At 31.7% G+C, this 22188-nt stretch overlaps 1 protein-coding gene across 2 annotated transcripts in view; it reads left to right on the forward strand.

Annotated features, from left to right (window-relative positions):
• LOC114339214 (delta-1-pyrroline-5-carboxylate dehydrogenase, mitochondrial) overlaps positions 1 to 22188 on the forward strand; it is a 201250-nt gene that overhangs the window by 40987 nt on the left and 138075 nt on the right. The gene's annotated exons all lie outside the window — the stretch shown is intronic.

The following is a 22188-nucleotide window of genomic DNA, read 5'->3' on the forward strand; positions in this document are numbered from 1 at the left end:
CAGTTCATTGGGCACAGACCAACTGAAGATGTTCTGAATTAGAACGAAAACGTTTTGCAATCCATTTGGATGACATTTTAGATAGTTTTTAATAAACGATTTTATACCAGAATACAATTTGAAGTTTTTACTTCTGTATGAGTTTTTTAAACTATGGTATACAGCCAACTATTGGGATTTTCGTATTGATTTTATTTTAATTTAATATAACTAACACATTTTTCTCTAAAGACTCAAACGAGATAGAAAAAATGTTAAAAATATCGGACACATTAGTAACGGGAAGAGAATATCGAAAAATACAATAAATATCAATGCAGTAATAATTGAAGAAGGCAATGACCGAAGGCAAAAATAAACAGTATTTCTAATGAAATATTTATAAATTAAATTCACTATGCCAATGTCAACGATTAAATTATATAAATAAATTCTAATAGGTTTTAATATCTATGCTACTTGATAACAACAGACCTTGACAATGAGATACAAATAAGAACGCGAATTAGCAAGGCCAGCTCAGCCTTTCAAACGATTTAACATTGTTACTATAAAAAACATTGTAAAAACATTATTACAGACTCTCTTATGATCTGCGAATAGCAGTTTTAGTTGTTAATACTTTCTTTCTTTCTCCCCTTCCGTTTATACCGTTTCATTTGTCGGATTTGGGTTTAATTTAGCTAAATATTCACCCATCTCTTCCATTCTCTTCGGTCCTGTGCTATTAGTTTCATTTCTTCTAGCGTTTTCTGTTTAATTTTTCCTGCTTCTACTATTTGCTGTATCCATTTTTTCCTCGGCCTGCCTTTTTTTTTGTAATATTCCTTGTTTCGTGAATTTTCCTTGCTAGTCTACTAGGTTTCATTCTCATTATATGTCCATACCAGTTTAATTGCCTCTTTATTATTTTATTCATTATTGGTTCCTGTTTAGTTATCCCTCTTATTGTCTCATTTCTTATTCTATCCCATTTGGTCTTTCCGGCTATAGCACGTAAATGTCACATCTCAATTGCATTTATCCTACTATTATGCTTTTTCTGTAAAGTCCAATTTTCGCTCGTATACAGTATCGACGGTATCACAATCGTATTATATATTTTAATTCTTGTTTCGTGGGACAATTTTTTTTCCTCAGAACTGGCGCTAGTGCGTAGTACAGTTTGTTTGATTTTTTAGTTCTGTTTGTTATTTCGAGGTCTATTTTCCCATCATTGGTAATTACACTTCCAAGATAATCATATGCGGTAACTATTTCCAGTTGAGTATTTTTGCATTTTATATTTACTTCATTTTCTTCCTTTTCGCCGATGACCATTATTTTACTTTTCTCGATGTTTATTTCCATTTTTAATTTCTCTATTTCTTCTGTCCGTATATTTATGAGTTTTTGCATTTTTGTCACGGAATCTGCTATAAGGACTATGTCATCCGCATACAATAGGGCTTCTATTTTTATTGGCTGTAATCTTTGGTATCCTATTGTTGTCTGTATTTGGTTCGTTCTTTCTCCAGTATTTCTAGTCAATTCATTCATGACTATTATGAATAGTAGCGGACTAAGACTGTCTCCTTGCTTGATACCTCTTTTCCAATTGAATTCTTCAGATCTTTCTCCTGCTATCTGTACACGTCCTTTTACTACTCCATATATATTTTCAATTATTTTTATCAGTGTAGTTGGTACTTTCATGTTCTGCAAGCATTTCCATATAATTTGTCTTTCTATAGAGTCGAATGCTGCCCTTAGATCTATGAATGCTAGAATGAGCTTTCCCCCCGAGTCAATACTTCTTTCTATTATATTTCTAATGATGTAAATGTTATCGTTTGTCTGTCTTTCTGGTCTAAACGCTGCTTGTTCTTCTCCCAGTTCTCTTTCTACCTCTTGGCTTAGCCTCTTCTCTACTATTTTCGTGTATATTTTAAAACATACCGATGATAAACATATTGCTTTTTAATTTTCGCAGTTGACGTGTTCTCCCTTTTTGTATATTGGCACTATAAGGTTACTTTGCCAGTCTTTTGGGATTTGCTGCTTTTCCCATGCCTCTTTGTATATTTTCAACAACCAGTTTATCCCTTCTTCTCCCATGTACTTGACCATTTCCGGGTCTATGTCATCATCGCCTCCAGCTTTACCTATTTTTACGTTTGATACTGCCAATATTACTTCTTCTCTATTTATTTGCTCTAATTCTTTGTTCTCGTTATCTTGATATGTTTCATTTCTCTCATCTATTATTGCATTTCTAAATTTGTTTTCATAGTATTCTTTCCATACTTTAGCTATTTGTTCTGGAGTTGTTTGGATTTGGTTTGTTGTATCCCTTACGGCTACAACCCTGAAGAGGCTTAAGCCTAAACGGGGTATAAACGACGAGTTTTCACTTCCCTTACGGCTGTTATTTCTTTATGTTTTCCTTGCTTCATATGTCTGATTGTTGTCCAGAAGCTTCTATTATTTGTTACATAGTTTTGCTGTAATTCTTCTCCAAACTCTTCCCACGTCTTTGTTTTTACTTGTTTTATGGTGTTTTTCGCTAATCGTCTCAGCCTTTTGTATTCTTCTTTATCTTCTTCCAGTTCGGTTTTAATGTATTTTTTCCATGCTATTTTCTTTTTCTTCACTGCTGTTTTAACTTCATTGTTCCACCATCTCGTTCTTTTATGGACTTTGTTATGTTTTCTGATTCCACATATTTCTGTTGCTGTAGACTTTATGACTACTTTGAAGGCGTTCCATCTTTCTTCCAGTGTCCATGCCTCTTTTTGGTCTTCTAGTTGTCTTAATCTTCTATTTGTTTCTTTTTTTTAATGTTCTCGCACCTGTTCTAATTCTTTTGTTGTTAATACTAATATTTATTAATTCATCATTCTCTTTGCCTTATCCCTATGCGGGGTCGGCTTCCCTAATTGCATTTCTCCATACAATTCTATATTGAGTCATATCAATATTAATCCCCTTTACCAACATGTCCTGCCTAATCGTCTCCCCCACGTCTTCTTTGGTCTTCCTCTCCTACTCCTTCCAGGAATCTGCACTTCAGCAATTCTTCGTATTGGGTGATTAGCGTCTCGACGTTGAACATGATCAAACCATCTCAACCTATGCTCTCTCATTTTGGCATCAATTGGTGCCACACTTAGACTTCCCCTAATATACTCATTTTTAATTTTATCCTTTTTTGTCACTCCACTCATCCATCTAAGCATTCTCATTTCCGCCACATGCATTCGTTGTTCCTCTTTCTTTTTCACTGCTCAACATTCAGTTCCGTACATCATAGCCGGTCTTATGGATGTTTTATAGAATTTTCCCTTCAACTTCATTGGAATTTTCCTGTCACACAGCACACCACTCGCTTCCTTCTACTTCATCCATCTAGCCCTAATTCTACTGCATGCATCTCCATCTATTTCTCCATTACTCTGTAATATCGATCCCAGGTACTTAAAACTATTGCTTTTTACAATCAGTTCACCATCCAAAGATACCACTTTATTTGTAGTAACTCCATCTTTAAATGAACATTCCAAATACTCTATTTTTGTCCTACTGTTTTAAACCTTTTTCCTCCAGAGCTTGCCTCCACTGTTCCAGTTTTTGTTCTAAGCCTCTTTCACTATTTCCTACTAACACGACATCATCAGCATACATTAAGCACCATGGAATGTTACCCTGTAGTTTCGCTGTTATCTGGGCCAAAACTAATGAGAATAAATACGGACTAAGCACCGAGCCTTGGTGCAATCCTACTTTTACATGAAATTTATCAGTCTCTCCCACACCTGTCCTAGCACTAGTCGGTACTCCCTCATATCTACATATCCCTCACACTCTTTACATATTCACCAGGGACTCCTTTCTTATTGAGTGTCCACCACAGAATCTCTCGAAGAATTCTATCATATGCTTTCTCAAGATCAATGAATACCATATGAGCGTTTGTTTCTTTACTCCTGTATTTTTCCATCAACTGCCTTATAATGAAAATTGCATCTGTTGTTGATCTGCCCTGCATAAAGCCAAACTGATTCTCCGATATTTCGGTCTCTTCACGTATCCGTCTATCAATTACTCTTTCCCATATTTTCATGGTGTGGCTAAGCAGTTTTATAGCCCTGTATTTGTACATTGTTGTATATCTCCCTTGTTTTTGTAGACAGGTACTAGTATACTGCTCCATTCGTCTGGAATTTGTCCAACTTCCATAATTCTATTAAATAAACTTGCTAGCCCCCTTGTTATTGTCTCTCTCAATGCTCTCCATACTTCCCCAGGAATATTATCTGGTCCTACCGCTTTTACTTTCTTTATTTTTTGAAGCGCTTGAGACACTTCTTATTATCTGACAGAATTACTGTATCGTCTGCATATCTTATCACATTAAGTAGTTCTCCGTTGATTTTTATTCCATATGGCTGTCTCTCAAATAACTGGTCCGAGTAAACATTAAACAATGTTGGTGACAAAATGCAACCTTGTCTGACTCCTCGTTGTATGGAGATTTCATCGGTGTAGTTATCTCCAATTTTGACCGTAGCAGTTTGATTCTAGTACAAATTTTTAATGACAAGAATATCTTTGTCATCTATTCCGATATTTGTCAATATTTGCATTAATTTCACATGCTGTACTTTATCGAATGCTTTTTCGGAGTCCACGAAACATGCAAATACATTTTTTTTATCACGGCATTTTTGTAATAGATTTAATGTTATGTTTTATGTTTATATCGTCAAAGTTAAGTACATTGATTTTTGGGTTTTGTCGCTGAATTCGTTTTAACCTTAGTTTAATGTCTGCTATAAGTGGTTGATGATCAGATACAAGATCTGCTCCAGGAAATGTAGTGACTTTGTGACGGCATTTTTACCGGACGGATATTAGTTTTAAATACACCAGGGCATTTAGGAAAAATAAATCGATATTTAAATAGGTATAGCACCTGTCAACTATCTTGAACATATTACTTGGGGGTTTTGGGGTCGCTGAACAAGAATACGCCATGACAACCAACCTCCGGTGCAAAAACCCACCGAACTCCAGGAAATGGCGTACTTTAGCAGTGACCCTGGGCACCTGACAGTCCGGGAGTCTGTTCTGATGGAGTATTCATGTTCAGCAACCCTGTTCAGTATTCATGTTCAGAGTCTGAATACATTACAGTAGCAACCACAGATAATAGTTATAACCAGATAGTCCAGGGCGGATCTGTTTTGAGATGGACGTTGAGAGGTGACTCTAATTTTTTTGCAGAAATTGCTTGGAATTAACCCATATAATAATAATTGAGTTATCCTCCCACTCAAAAAGGTCCGGAACATTGTTTAAATAATCAAAATGTCAAAAAATGAGGGAAAAATTCGATTTTCTTCGTTTTTTTGATTATAACTTTAAAAGTATTCACTTACGAGAAAAGTTGCACTAAAATAAAAGTTGTGTAATTAAATTTCCTACAATATAAGATTATTATTATATATTATATTAATTATTATTATATTATTATATTAATTAAATATCCGCCACCTGAATACATATTTAAATATAACCTGCCAAAGCAAGATATTTCTACTATCGTCAGATTAAAAACTCGACACGGGAAATATGAGGCACATCTGCACAAATTAGGAATAATTAATTCATCAGTATGTTTTTGTGATAATGTTTCGATTAGAGATTTAAACCATATTTTCTTGGAATGCAAAATTAACGAGAGATATATAAATCAATTATATTACAATTTACGACAAACCCAAGTTCATTTTCCAATTAGTATAGAATATCTACTAAGTTGTCATAAAATGGAAATATTTAAATTACTCATAAACTACTTGAAAGAAACAAATATAATCATTTAAGTGAAATACGTATAAATATAACAAAACTAATAAATTGAGGTAAAAATAAAATAAAAATCTGTGGCTAACGGACTCGCATCCAAGCCGTTTTTTCACACACACACATACAATATAAGATTGGTTAAAATTTTTTAAAATTGTTACCCTTGTTACAAAATAGCAATAATTGCGAAAAGAACAAAAAAAAACAAGTATTCGCATTTTACGTTTTTCAACCATTTGTGATACACTTAGGACCTTTATATTTCACCCAGAAAAACTTTTTGGTATGATAAAACAATACTGTAAATTTAGTTAAGATCGGTTCAATAGATTTTGTAAAATAAATTTGGCAATCCAGCTTTCGCAAAAAAAAATTCATTTTTTCAAAAGGTTGCAGGACTAAAAATAGAGCAGATAGCAAGTTAAATTCGCAGTTAAATAGAAGAATACTGTACCTTTCATTTGCAATTTGCAAAATTAAAATCGGTTAACTACCACGGCGTCAGGAATTTTTTTTAAATAAACATTAATTTTTGGTGATAAGCGCATGACAGCGGTGTTCGATTCACACAAGTTGATTTCCACCAAAAGTTCTTCCAATCTTTATGTAATATATTATTTTCTTACTCTTTATTTTGTTGTATGTTCATATTTTAATTCCACAAAAATCAAATTAATTTCATTATTGTTTGTGAAAAATTGTTTAAACAATTGCATACGTTTAAAAATAATACACTTTTATTTTCTAAGTTAAAATATATGAACAAAGAAAGTTTTTGCTAAAAAAGTGTTATTTCGAAGGACAGAGTATGTGTTTTTATTTTGCAATAAACAAATTTATTTATTTATTACACTAAAATTTATTACAATAAACACAATGAATAAGCTAGAGGCATTTAAGATGTGGATCTATCGACGAATCCTTAAAGTTCCCTGGACCGCAAGAATAACAAATGAAGAAATCCTGAGAAGAATTGGTACAGAACGACAACTGATGTGCACAATTAAACAGAGAAAAACGGCATACCTGGGACACATAATTAGAAATGAAAGATATCAGTTTCTGCAAACCTTAATTGAAGGAAAGATCGAAGGAAGAAGGGGAGTGGGCAGGAAGAAACTGTCATGGCTCCGTAATGTCAAACAATGGACAGGACTAAAAAACATAGGAGACCTAATACATACTGCAAGGGATAGAGAAAAATGGTCAAACGTGATCGCGAACATCCATTAGTGGATTGCATAAGAAGAAGAAGAAATTTATTTATTTCGAAATGTACTAAAAATTAAAATTTACCAATCATTATCAAAGGTCATTGGAATGCCCAATCAGAGCGAACGTATCCGCTGTCCTGCGCGTAGCACCAAAAATTAATGTTTTTTTTTTTTAATTCCTGGCGCCGTGTTATAGGCTATTGATTATATTCAAAATAAGATAGCTAAAAGGAACTACAACGTTAACGGGGTTTTATTATTTCATATGGTCAATGGACATCTATATATGAAAAAACCGCGGAGTGCTACCATTTAAAGGGGTGCGTTTTGAGAAATTGGTGAATTAGTCCCTGGGCACAGGTTACATTTGGGTGAGTTCTATGCACTTTTGGTACAAACATACCTACATAAAAATTGTTCCTGGTTAAATTTACTATCTACATATCACTTTTTAAAGTCAATGATACTTTTTTTTACAAAAATATATTCAAAAGAAAAAGCACAAAGAAACCCAAAAGAAAGAAATTTTGTTTTTTGTCCCATAACTTTTGTCCACGAGGATATAGGTATAGACATTGCTTTACTTAAAAAAAAACCTACATATTTCTTCTTTAAAATGTTGTTTAGTAGAGGTAATTAAGATTTATAGTTTTCGAAATATGATTTATCAAAATTTGCCACTCACAGCAATTTTGGGCAGTTTTCCTTGTTATTTCGCAAATATTGTTCTGTAACTTTTTTCTACGTAACTTTAGGTATATGCAATGGTACACGTAATAGGAACAGAAATGAATTACCTTTAAAATGGTCTACTGTATAACGTTGTACGACTTTTTCTTTTCGAAAGAGATTATGGTTTTTCAAGGTTTTATTTTTTAACGATTTTTTATAATATAATATAAAAATAAAATAATATTATATAATATATTATATATTATATAATATTATATTATATATAGTATATTTAATATAATATTATATAATACCTAATATACAAAAATATTATTTTTTACATTTTTTACGATTATTTTTGAAATTTCTCATTATAACTTTTTTTCTTCTACATTTAGGTATATATTATATATTATATAATAAAAAAGCTTATTTTGTTTACTTTAAAATGGTGTATTACAAAAAACTCGGATTATTTTTGAATAAGATATTATTTTTCAAAATGTAATAAGTACTTGCAACGATTTTTGATTTTAGGATTATTTTTTAAATTTCTCATTATAACTTTTTTTTTCTTGTACGTGAATATACTATATATTGCTCAATAAAGAAGGCTTATTTTTTGTTCTTTAAAATGGTGTATCGTATCATCTATATTTAAATAATGGAAACCGAGTGATTCTTTGATATTTTTTTACCTGTATTATTTAAAATTATTTATTTTACAAAATTTACATAAAGATTAGTCTTACAAAACATAACTTTAGTTAAAATTATTTAAACGTTGACATTTAAAAAAATTTCAAAACCAAAGTCCATCTCTTCGTTAGCATTAGCTTCAATATCTTCCTCTGACACCCCACTTATCTTAGAGTTCCCACAATTAGAACCCATGCATATGCACCCTTTGCAGAATATTGAACAACTAATTCTTATCTTCCTACAACCGCAGTTTTTTGTACATCCTTTGGTACATTTACATGCTATTTTTTCAAGCAAAGCTTGTGGTGCAGGCGCTTTGACAGTAAATATTGGAATTAATCCATATTTTGAAGTTTGCCCGGCCGAGTCAAGTGGATCCAAAGTATTACCTATAAAAAATAAGATTCAATCATAACACACAATCACATAAAAAAGTTGTAATGAGAAATTTAAAATATAATCCTAAAATCAAAAATCGATGCAAGTACTTATTACATTTTGAAAAACCATATCTTATTCAAAAATAATCCTAGAATTTTTTATAATACACCATTTTAAAGTAAACAGAATAAGCTTTCTTTTTATTATAATATAATATATACCTAAATGTAAAAAAAAGTTATAATGGGAAATTTAAAAAATAATCGTAAAAAATATAAAAACTCGTTAAAAGTATAAAATCTTGAAAAAGATAACCTCTTTAAAAGAAGTCGTACAACATTATACAGTAGAACATTGTAAAGGTAATTGATTTCTATTCCTCTTACATGTGGCATTGCATATGCCTAAAGTTGCGTAGAAAAAAGTTGCAGAACAATATTTGCAATATAACAAGGAAAATTGCCCAAAATTGCTGTGAGTGGCAAACTTTGATAAATCATATTTCGAAAACTGTAAATCCTAATGACCTCTACCAAACATCATTTTAAAGAGAAAATATGTAGGTTTTTTTTCTATGAAGCAATGTCTATACCTATATCTCCGTGGACAAAAGTTATGGGACAAAAAACAAAATTTCTTTCTTTTGGGTTTCTTTGTGCTTTTTCTTTTCAATATATTTTTGTAAAAAAAAGTATCCTTGACTTTAAAAAGTTATATTTGGATAGGAAATTTAACCAAGGACAATTTTTATGTAGACGTGTTTGTACCAAAAGTTCATAGACCTCACCCTAATGTAACCTGTGCCCAGGGACTAATTCACCCATTTCTCAAAAACGCACCCCTTTAAATGGTAGCACTCCGCGGTTTTTTCATATATAGAGATTCATTGACCATATGAAATAATAAAACCCCGTTAACGTTGTAGTTCCTTTCTATAGTACATAATCAATAGCCTATTAGTTAACCGATTTTAATTTTGCAAATCGCAAATGAAAGGTACAGTATTCTTTTATATGTAAAAAAATTCAACTTGCTGTCTGCTTTATTTTCAGTGCTGCAACATTTTGAAAAAATGATTTTTTTTGCGAAAGCTGAATTATTGCAAAATCTATTAAACCGATGTTAATGAAATTTACAGTATTGTTTTATCATATCATAAAGTCTTTCTGCGTGAAATATGAAGGTCCTAAGTGTAGCATAAATGGTTGAAAAACATAAAATGCGAATACTTGTTTTTTTATGGTTTTTTTCCAAATTATTGCTATTTTGCAACAAGGGTGACAATTTTTAAAATGTTCAGTTAATCCTATATTGTAGGAAATTTAATTACGCAACTTTTATGTCCGTGCAACTTTTCTCGATAATGAATACTTTCAAAGTTATAATCAAAAAATTAAGAAAAAAATCGAATTTTTCCTTCATTTTTTGACATTTTGATTATTTAAACAATGTTCCGGACCTTTTTGAGTGAGAGGATAACTCAAATATTATTATATGAGATATTTTTAAGCAATTTCTGCAAAAAAATATGAGTCACCTCTCAACATCCAAATGTACTAATATTTTTACAGATGCGCCCTGGTCTAAGACACAAGTCGCAGAAAACCAAACCCACAACCTATTCTTCTTTTGGCGTTTTCCTGTCATCTATTCTTTAGACGTGTTCGTGCATCTTGGTCGATTCTGATTTTCTCTGTTATTCTATACGTCCATGATATTTTTAATTACTTTTTTACTCTATGTAATTTTGATTTACTGCCCGCTCTCCTGCGGTAATAAGTTTTGTTGCTTCTAAATCTAAGGTCTTTAGGGTTTTCTCTTTCAATAAACATACAATTTAATTTTTGTATTTCGCTTCCTTATGTAACAACATTTCTGATAATATTATAAGTAGAGATGTTGAAAAAGTATCTATTTGTTACAAAGTACTCGTTACTTACGAATACCGAAAGTAACGATTACTATACAGAGAGGCAAATCGTTACTTTGATTACTTTGATTACTTCGTACCAATCATTACTTCGTACCAATCGTATCAGAGCGAGTAACGACTATTGTATCTACAACCAGTACACTTGATTACTTTCCATTGATCCCAGCGAGTAACGGACGGGACCGGTATTTTACGAGTGCTATCGAATATCTTATCGGTATGAAGCGTTTTAAGAGTGTGAGCCTCAGATCCTCACACTGTGAGGGCAAGGAGAAGATAGAAGATGAAACAGAGGGAGGTATAATGGAGGTAAAATATGTAATGTTCATTAAAAAAGATCGAATGCGAGAACCCTTTATTGAAGTTATACTTCTTTACGGGCGTAATGACGATGAAATTTTATATGGGAAAACCTAGCGACCGGGCGCATGCGCATTATAACTTTGTTCTGATTGGATGTTCAAATGACATGACAAAAATTATCCAATATGGCAGCTGTGGCACAGCTGTGGGACTGTGCATGGTTTGGTTATAATGTATGCTTGTTGCGTTTTAAAATTTGTAGGAAGAGAAACAACAAACAAAAAGTTAGTTAATGGTTATACTGCCTTTTTAAATAGTTTTCATATTATATTTTTGGACTTATTTACATAGAAGAAATGATTGTTGCATGCCAATGTGAAAGCTCATCAAACTGTGCCTAGTATGAGTGCCGCAGATCTCGCTTATTCAAAGCTAAATAATCTTTCACTGGTAAGTGTTTTATAAATAGTTGATCAAATTTTGTTATGATATTTGAACATAGCCACTTCGCACGACGCAATTGATTGCGAAATTTATTAGTCGTTATACGGGCTCCGATACCTACCTTGAACCTACCAAAATACATAAGTAGTATGTAATACTTTTATTTTACACCTTAATATTCACCTAATATATTGTCTTCTTACCCTATGTTTTGTTGTATTTTTTCAATTCTAAATCATTTCAATTCAAAATCAAAATAATTTGATTTACATAAGTTAAAAATGTCAAAAGGTTAATCTGTTTAGTTAGACGATCTTCGCACATAATGACAAGCTGTGTCTGTAGCGCAGTTTTAATGCGGGTGAATCCCAATACAACGCAAATACCAGCCGCGTGGTAAGTTGGTTCGAATCCCAATAGAAACTTTTATTTTTTTATTTTTTTTTATACATTTTATGATTGTAAGTATATTTATTATATAATTTTTTTTTTCAGAAAATACGTATTTAGTTAAAAAATTTTCCGACAATTAATGTTCAGAAATCATTTGTGGCATTTTTAATGTGTTTGTGTGTGTTTTATTTTTTTATTATTTTAATTTTTGGCACTGTTTTAATAAAAATGTTTGAGAAGTATTAAGTATAAATTAATTTAATATTTAAATAAAATATAAATAAAAAGTATATTAATTTCGTTTATAATCATATAATCATATAATAGAAGTATAACTTCTTACGTGCGTACAAAGTACACACACATTCTTTTTTTTATCTAGATATGTATCTATACCTATTCAAAATAGCTACCAACTGAGAAATACGATTCTAGATATGGTTACCGGTACTCAAATACAAAAGTAGCAAAAGTAATCATAGTAATCAAATCATTTTTACCCCTTAAACAGATCGGTAAGGTCGTTGTTATATCGGAATCCATCCATCCAATGGCACTACAGCCCAAATCGAGCCTTGGCCTCCTTCAACAAGCTTCTCCAATCATTTCGATTTACCGCTGTTCTTTTCCATGAACGCGTTCCCAGGAAGTTCCTGGCATCCTCATCGACTTCGTCTTCCCATCTCTTTTTAGGTCTTCCAACAGGTCTTCTTCCCTGCATTCTTGCATTCAGCAATTTTCTGGGGATTCTATTCTCATGCATGCGGACCACGTGCCCTGCCCACCGTAATCTCTGCAGTTTAGTGTATTGTGCTAGAGTTGGTTCGCTATATTGCTCGTATATTTCTCTATTATACCTAATTCGCCATTTGTTATTTTCACTTATTGGGCCCAGTATCCTACGTAACACTTTTCTTTCAAACACATCTAATGCATTGGCAGATTTCTGTGTCACCACCCATTTTTCGCAGCCATAACTTACTATAAATGCCTGATTATTGTTTTATATACCCGGAGTTTTGTTTTCCAGTGTACGTCTCGCGATTTGAATATGTGGCCCATCGCGAAATAGGCTTTATTTGCCAGCACAAGCCTTCTATTTATTTCCGGTTCTTCTTCATTGCTTGCAACCAGATCCATTACTAGGTACGTGAATCTATTCACATGCTCTATATCATCAATAAAGTGTTGTTGCGCCGGTCTATTTGATCTGGTTTGTATGAGTAGTTTTGTTTTATTTGTATTTATTGCTAGCCCTACTGCTTCTGCACTCTGTTTCAACTCAGCGTAGGTTTCTTCCGCTGCATTCATTGTTCTGCTCATTATGTTTATATCATCTGCGTATGCTGCTAATTGGGTAGATTTGTTTGTAAGTATGTTATTTCCGCTCACCGTCAACCGTCTAATTACATATTCAAGAACAAGATTAAAAAGCGTTGGAGCCAGTCCGTCGCCTTGTTTCAGTCCTTGCGTTATCGTAAACGCATCAGTGATCTGTCCTTGAATACCTGTGCTTCTGTTTCTGTCATTGTCATTTGCACTAGTCGTATTAATTTTGATGGTATGCCAAATTCTTCCAATATATTAGGTAGAATTGTTCTATCTATTGAATCATGGGCTTGTTTAAAATCTACAAAGAGATTGTAAACGTCCATGTCATATTCCCATGCTTTGGCTAGTATTTGTTTAACTGTAAATAGTTGGTCAATGGTAGATCTATTTTGCCTAAACCCTGCTTGATATTCCCCGATGATTTTTTCATAAGTAAAGAGATGCCTCTATAATTCTGACACAACAGTTTGTCTCCTTTTTTTATAAATAGGGCAGATTATACTTTTCTTCCATTGGGGGGGGGGGGGGGGGGGGATTTCTTCTTCTATCCATATCTCTCGTATTAGCTGGTACATCTGTTGTGTCAAATTACTTCCTCCTTGCTTGAGTAGTTCTGCCGGTATTTTATCTATTCCCGGTGCTTTATGGCTTTTTTGTATGTGGATTGCCGTTTGGACCTCCTCTAGCGTTGGGGGTCTAGTTAATTCATTTTCTTCTCCATCTTCCCCCAGCTCTTGTTGTTGTACCACCTGCCGTGCCTGCTGCTGCCTCTGCTGTTGTAATGGTGGTTGTGCCCCTATATATCGGAATACCTATACAAAATACCTACCTACTGAGAAATACGATTCTCGATATGATTACCGCTACTCAAATATAAAATTAATCATAGTAATCAAAGTAACGAATACTGTAAATGATTACTTTATACAAAAGTAACGATTTTTAATGAATACTCGAAAGTAACTATAATCAACATCACTGATTATAAGTAGATTCTGTGTTGATTTTGTGTTTACCTCTTGGTCTAAATTGCTATTCCAAAATTATATTTTGTTTTCTACACCTATACACACATATTCTGTTTTTATGTTTACTTCTAAACTAAATTTTTTAGCGGCAAATTTTTTAAAATACAATAATGGTAGGGGAGCCCAAGCGGGGATTTTTGCAGTTACTCGAGCGCGTCAGATTAGCATATGGGGAGAAACCTGGTACCCTGCAGATGTACCTCTACCATATATTGGCTCTTAACACAGGGGAGTTCGTTAAGGGGGGCCCGAAAAAAAAATTTTATCCTTAAAAAAACTCGAAATTGTCAGATTAAGATAAGGTAAGTTAAGTACCTGCAAAAGAGTGTATATTTCAAAAATCTGACGATTTGAGCCGGGCGTAAGGAAATGGGTGAGTCCCAAAGTTTCACAAGAAAAAAGGGAATATTTCGCAAAATGAATGACAGATCGAAAAACTAAAAAATATGTGCCCAATATTTTTTAAAAATCTATCGAATGATACCAAACACGACTTCCCACGGAGAGGAGTGGGGGGTAAATTTAATATTTTAAATACTAATCCCGCGATATTTCGCAAAATGAACATCAGATCGAAAAACTGTAAAATACACTTATTCAATATTTTTGAAAAATCTATCGAATGGCCCCAAACACGTCCCCCCGTGAATGTGGGGTGGGGGGTTACTTTAAAATCTTAAATAGGAGCCCTCATTTTTTATTGCAAATTTGGATTCCTTGTGTAAAAATAAGTAAATTTTATTCGAAACATTTTTTCGAATTATGGATAGATGGCGTTATAATCGGAAAAAACGATTGTTGAAAATGGAAAATTAAATTAAAAAATGACAAGCGCCCACTAAAATGGAAAACTTTACTTAACTGTTTTTGGTTTTAGAACCTACTCTTCACAACCCAATAGGTCCCCAAAGCGCTCGAGTGACTGCACATTTAGCATACTTTGCTCCCCTACCATAAGGCCAAAAACCCCAAAAAGTTTTAACGAAATAAAATGAATTTTTAACAGAAACATCATGCTAAAAATATCAAGGTTTACACAAAAACATCACCTTTTTATTATTTTGATGTCCTTGACTTTGACATTTTGACAGCCTTCTAATTAAAAAAAATTTTTGCAAATTTTTCTCAAATTGCCCATACCATTCTAATCATTCTTTCCAAGTGAACAACATCTATAAATGACCTTTGAAGGTTCATCTTTTACTGTAGGTAACCCCACAAGAAAATACCGAGTGGCGTGAAATCTGGAGACCAAGGAGGCCAAAAAATTTTCAGATACCCGATGTATAACTGTTCCATTAAAACGGTTTTCAAGGTATTGCCTTACATCTATCGTACTGTTACATAGGTACTTGATACTTAACGACGTTCTACACCTTCGTTGCGGGGTATGCCTCTCAGAGGAAAGGGGGGAAACTTATATGCAAGCGAAAGTTGGTAACAATGCATTTATAGCAGAATACTCAAATTATACGTTTCAATATTGAATACTTAATAAAAATAAATTATAATAAATTACGGAAATTACGGAATAAATTACGGAATTAATTATAATAAATAAATTAAAAATAATTGGTACGGTAAACAATCCTCATTTTTTAATATGTTATTCCTTACAAAAAAAACCTTTAATGTAAGCACAAATAATTAAAAATCGTAAATTTGGGTCAAAAGTTATTAATTTTTTAAGAATTTCCATAAGAGCCCATGTTAAAACTTAACTTTGACCCTTAATAGTAATTAAACGGCACGGTAAAACAATTTTTAAAAAATCAAGTCTTAGTTTTTTGAAGTAAACTATAACATACTAAAATTTCATGCAAATCCTTAATTCTTTGCCGAAGGTGTAGAACGTCGTTAAGTGCATCGTCAAAATGTTATAAGGCAGATATTATCTAATTGAAAGGTTACTAAGGTACTAAGCTTTATTTTTAAAGCAAGAGGAGTAAACTAAAAAGACAGATTCACACCCAAGAAAGTCACTAGAAATATCACCAAATACATCTTCTTTTTTCGTTGATCATATCGGCCTTTGACGGTAATCCATAAATATTATATTATACTAATACGTCGCTAAATAGTTCTAAAAACAAGTTTTTCTTTATATAAAAACAGACATAATAATCTAAAATTTAAAGGAATAACGCAGAAAATACAAAAAATCGCTGATATAATCGCAAAAGTGTTAAAATTTTATAAATGTCATTAGTGTCAAAATTTTTTAACAGTGGAGTAAACTTGCCTGAGGTTGGACCAATTACAAACAAGCTTTACGGCGCGGGAAATTTGAATTACTAATCTTGGTTTAAAAACAGACTATAGTACACTTTAAAAGACCAAAAATAAGCATTTTTTCTCAGAGCCTTTATTAAAAATGAACATAAAACTTTTTACATATTAATATCTAACTCTTAGAGAGTACACAAAAATGTATCTTTTTTCATTTATGCACGTACACTAATATTGTAGAGGGCGATAAAGTCGAGGCCTCGAGAAAAAGTAGTTTCGATGGCGGAAAGTTAATCTTAGGATTGGGATCTCTGAAACAAAAAAAATCGTACGGCCTTTGAAAAAGGAACGTTTCTTACGTGACAATTTACCACAATTTGACCAAAAAATAAAAAATAAATATTTTTTAACCATGAAAAACTGAAGAAAAAAGAGCGATTTTTTCATAAAATTTTTTCAAATTTCCGTACAATTTTTTTGTCGAATTTTTTACTAAAGGTTGTAAATTGTCACGTAAGAAACCTTCCTTTTTCAAATGCCGCACGATTTTTTTGTTTCAGAGATCCCAATCTTGAGATTAACTGTCCGCCATCGGAACTACTTTTTTTCGAGGCCTCGACTTTGGCGCCCTCTACAATATTAATGTACAATATGTAAAAAGTTCGATACCGGTAATTTAAGAAAATAGTTATTTATGAAACTACGAAACAGTTCGTGAAGTATGCTTTTTGCGAACGCACGCGATGTTTAGAGCACGAGCGACAGCGGAGCGAGTGATATACATCGCGTAAGTTCGCAAAAAGTACTTCACGCACAGTTTCATACAATATTTTATCTACGATAAACAACGGAATTCATTTCTATTCTACAATTTTTAGAACTTTGACATTTAAAAATTCTAACTTCTTTTAAACAACAAAACTGTCAAAACTTTTTTTGTAATTTATTGCTCACATGTCATCACCATGACAACGCGAAAGTTATGGATATTTGATTAAATGAAAGTGTTCCCAAAACAGTGCGAAAAAGTAGATCCCATATAAAATACATTGTTACTTCACGCACACTTTAAATCCTTCACGCACTGCTATCTATAATGGCAGTTTTCACAAACTAAAAACTTATACATAATGTGAGATAGAATAGATAAATAATATTTATCTACACAAAACTGTCAAAACTTTTTTGTAATTTATTGCTCACATGTCATCACCATGATAACGCGAAAGTTAAGGATATTTGATTAAATGAAAGTGTGCCCAAAACAGTGCGGAAAAGTAGATCCCATTTAAAATACATTGTTACTTCACGCACACTTTAAATCCTTCACGCACACTTTAAATCCTTCACGCACTGCTATCTATAATAGTCTAGTAAAATAAAATTACACTACATGTAAATCAAAATGTAAATTCGTACAGGTTGAAACAAATTTTATATCAAAGTTTAGGTGGGTACAAAAGATATTTTCAAAAAAGTATCCAAATCATACAAGGGGATCATTGTTTAAATAATTAAAGAGGGGTCATTTTTGCAAAAAAATTACTTTTTTAACTGCTGAGGTCATTCAATTATTAATGAAGGTCTATAGAATTGTTTTCTGTAAAGTTGAAGGGTAAATCTTTCACATAAGACTTACTAAATTAAATTTGACCCCTTATTTATTTAAATAATTATACATAAAACTTTAAAAACAAATTTGCAAAAAATTATTTTTAGCTTTGTAAATAAGCACTATAAAATATCTTATTTTACAGGATAAGTTGCGCTATGTTATCAGTATTATTAAAAAAAATTGGTCCAAAAATATTTAATATTTTTTGAGATATTGAATTTGTTTATTAAATGTTACTCTATTTTCAATTGAAAAAAGGCGGTTGTTACCAAAGAAATAATTACCTGTCTTAAATCTTATTATTTTTATTTTTATGTATATTTTCGACAAATGTATTGATAAATTCAAATTTCAATTAAACTTCCCCCTAAAATGGCATTTGAAAATAATTCAAATTTGTTTATAATTTATTTTTTTAATAACGTCGCGGGGATTAAATATTTTGAAATGCCATTTTGATAATTGGGTTCCTGGGAATTTTTCACTAATTAACAAATTTTTTTGTCTTTTTTTCCTCTTCTTTTTTTTTTCTTGGCATTATATTACTACGGGCCCTTTTTGGGTTAAGTTTCATTAAGAATGTCGAATCTCTAAGTTGTAGATTCTAGACCTAAAAATATTAAGATTGGTCTAAAATCACTTAAATAAAATGTGGCTACTTACTGAGTTACAGGGTGTTTTATTTACAAATTAAAAAATTATTTTTACCAAGTACTTTCAAACGATTTGACATATCCTTATCATACTTGGCAGAAAGTGTGGGTACTATACAGTTTACTAAATTGTGATAAATAAAAGTTTCTAGCTACCACCAGAGGCGTACGACAGGGGCCAGTTAATGGTTGACCCTTCCCAAATTCTACGCCACTGAGGGAATTACTATTTTAGCGAAATTGTTCGATTCTCCAATACTTTCTATGTCAATAATATAATCTTTACTGGTAACGATTAAGTCATTAGTTTTCGAGATATTGGCCGTTAAAAATAAAACGGCATAGTTATTTTGATTCATTCATTCATTCATTTTAAATTTCCAATATCTCTCAAACTGATGACTTTATCGAAACCAATAAAGTTATTTACATACAAAGTATTGGAGAATCGAAAAATTTCGCTACAATAGTAATTCACTCAGTGGCGTAGAATTTGGGAAGGGTCAATCATTCTCTATCCCCTGTCGTACGCCTCTGGCACTAGCTAGAAACGTTTATTAATCACAATTTAATAGGGTGTATAATAGCCACACTTTCTGCCAAGTATGATAAGGATACGTCAAATAGTTTTAAAGTATTTGGTAACAATAATTTTTAAATAAAACACCCTGTAACTCAGTAAGTAGCCACATTTTATTTAAGAGATTTTAGTTAAATCTTAATATTTTTAGGTCTAGAATCTACAACTCAGAGATTCGACATTCTTAATAAAATTTAACCCTAAAAGGGCCCGTAGTAATATAACTCAAAGAAAAAAAAAAGAAGAAGAAAAATGACAAAAAAATTTTGTTAATTAGTAAAAAATTCCCAGGAACCCAATTATGGAAACGGCATTTCAAAATACTTAATCCCCGCGACGTTATTAAAAAAACAAATTATAAACAAATTTGAATAATTTTCAAATGCCATTTTAGTGGGGAGTTTAACTGAAATTTGAATTTATCAATACATTTATCGAAAATATACATAAAAATAAAAATAATGAGATCTTAAGCAGGTGAATATTTCTTTGGCAACAACCGCGTTTTTGCAATTGAAAATATAGTAACATTTAATAAACAAATTCAATATCTCAAAAAATATTAAATATTTTTCGACCAATTTTTTTTCCTTAATACTGGTAACATAGCGCAACTTAGTCTGTAAAATAAGATATTTTATATTGCTTATTTAAAACGCTAAAAATAATTTTTTGCAAATTTGTTTTTAAAGTTTTATGTATAATTATTTAAATAAATAGGGGGTCAAATTTAATTTAGTAAGTCTTATGTGAAAAATTTGCCCTTCAACTTTGCAGAAAAAAATCCTATAGACCTTCATTAGTAATTGAATGACCTCAGCAGTTAAAAAAGTAATTTTTTTTGCAAAAATGACCCCTTTTTAATTATTTAAACAATGATCCCCTTGTATCATTTGGATACTTTCTTGAAAATATCTTTTGTACCCACCTAAACTTTGATATAAAATTTGTTTTAACCTGTACGAATTTACATATTGACTTTTTTTTATTTTATTAGGCTATAATGGCAGTTTTCACAAACTAAAAACTTATACATAATATGGGATAGAATAGATAAATTTTATCTACTCTATGTCATATTATGTATAAGTTTTTAGTTTGTAAAAACTGTCATTATAGATAGCAGTGCGTGAAGGATTTAAAGTGTGCGTGAAGTAACAATGTATTTTAAATGGGATTTACTTTTTAGCACTGTTTTTAACTTTCGCGTTGTCATGGTGACAATCCTTAACTTTCGCGTTGTCATGGTGATGATAATATGAGCAATGAATTACAACAAAAGGTTTCGACAGTTTTGTGGTTTGAAAGTAGTTAAAATTTTTAAATGTCAAAGTTCCAAAAATTGTAGAATAGAAATGAATTCCAGTGACGAAGAGTTACAGCTTTTTTTATTTGTTTATCGTAGATAAAATATTGTATGAACTGTGCGTGAAGTACTTTTTGCGAACTTACGCGATTTATAGCACTCGCTCCGTTGTCACTCGTGTTCTAAAAATCGCGTGCGTTCGCAAAAAGCATACTTCACGAACTGTTTCATAAATAACTATTTTGCATATATGCAATTTATACATATTATGCAACTTTTTTCAATTAAAAGGATGTAATTACATAAAAACATCATTTTTAATTATAAACAAAGTTTATCAATAAAAATGTTCGATATTGTGAAGTATGTATAAGTAATATAAAGGTATTTTACTCCTTAGCGAAATTCAAATTTTTTGACATACCTACTATTATTACTTTTGACTATTACTGTTACTATTTTATGTACAATTTGATAATTCCATCGAAACAGCACGAAAATTGTATGCATTCGTATATAAAAATATTTTTCTAGATTACGCCTTATCTAAATTTTTTAGCAATTATTAATCGTTAAGTCAATATAACTTAAATTGCCTGACATGGTTTTTGTTTTATTTTATTAGTCTATTTTTCAATAATATACAAGTTCACATTTATCACATTAGGTGTATGCGGATGCAGTTGGAAAATTACGCTCAAGAGAAGTTATCGATTAAAGATACATCATAAAACAGCATTTTTCTTATTTTATGCTTCCGTAGTAATTGGTTAAAGAGGATATATCCAGATAAAAATGTTAAATTCTTCACTCTATTTGTTAAAAAAATAGTTGCCAGCAATGTTGACTTTTTACGTTAAGTCCTAAAACAAAATGTCTTTCGTCCGTGCTTAAAAATTTATACAGGTATGGAAAAAATATCTGACTATTTAGGGCATTAAGACAACGCAACGAACTGAGAAAAAATGTTATATAGACTTGTATGCCCGAGAGAATAACATGTGTAACCACATGTCTGTGAGAGACCCGTAATAGTCAAGAGCTAGAGCCAAAAAATCATCGTCATAAGTAATATGGAGTTTGGCATGTGAAATGTGTCTATTGTATATTGATAATTATGACCTCTTTCAGGCTGACACCTCAGTGGATACAGGAAGTAGCAATAAGGGATGAAAGGGGAAAGTTAGTGTAGTCTTTAAAGGTTTTCACCTCCTATTTTGTTAAACCTCCATCGATTTGCATGAAAACTTTGCATGGTGACTAGTTAGAGCATACCCCAAGGAATAAAAATTATTTGGTGCGAACTTCCACTTTTACCCTGGGGGTGGATACCACCCCTTCTCGGGAGTGAAAACTATTTTATTAAAAATAACCTCACAAATCGATAGAGGGGCAAATTATAAGTAAAATTTATTATATCATGTTATTAAAATAAATCAATGGATACTTTTAGAGTTATTAAAGATCAAAGATTTGTATGTTTAAGAGCACATGCGTGAAGTTACGGATGATAAAAAGGACATATTAATTAATTTTATGTTACTAAAATATTA

The sequence above is a fragment of the Diabrotica virgifera genome, chromosome 7, assembly GCF_917563875.1.
Source record: "Diabrotica virgifera virgifera chromosome 7, PGI_DIABVI_V3a".
Classification (NCBI taxonomy): Eukaryota; Metazoa; Arthropoda; class Insecta; order Coleoptera; family Chrysomelidae; genus Diabrotica; species Diabrotica virgifera.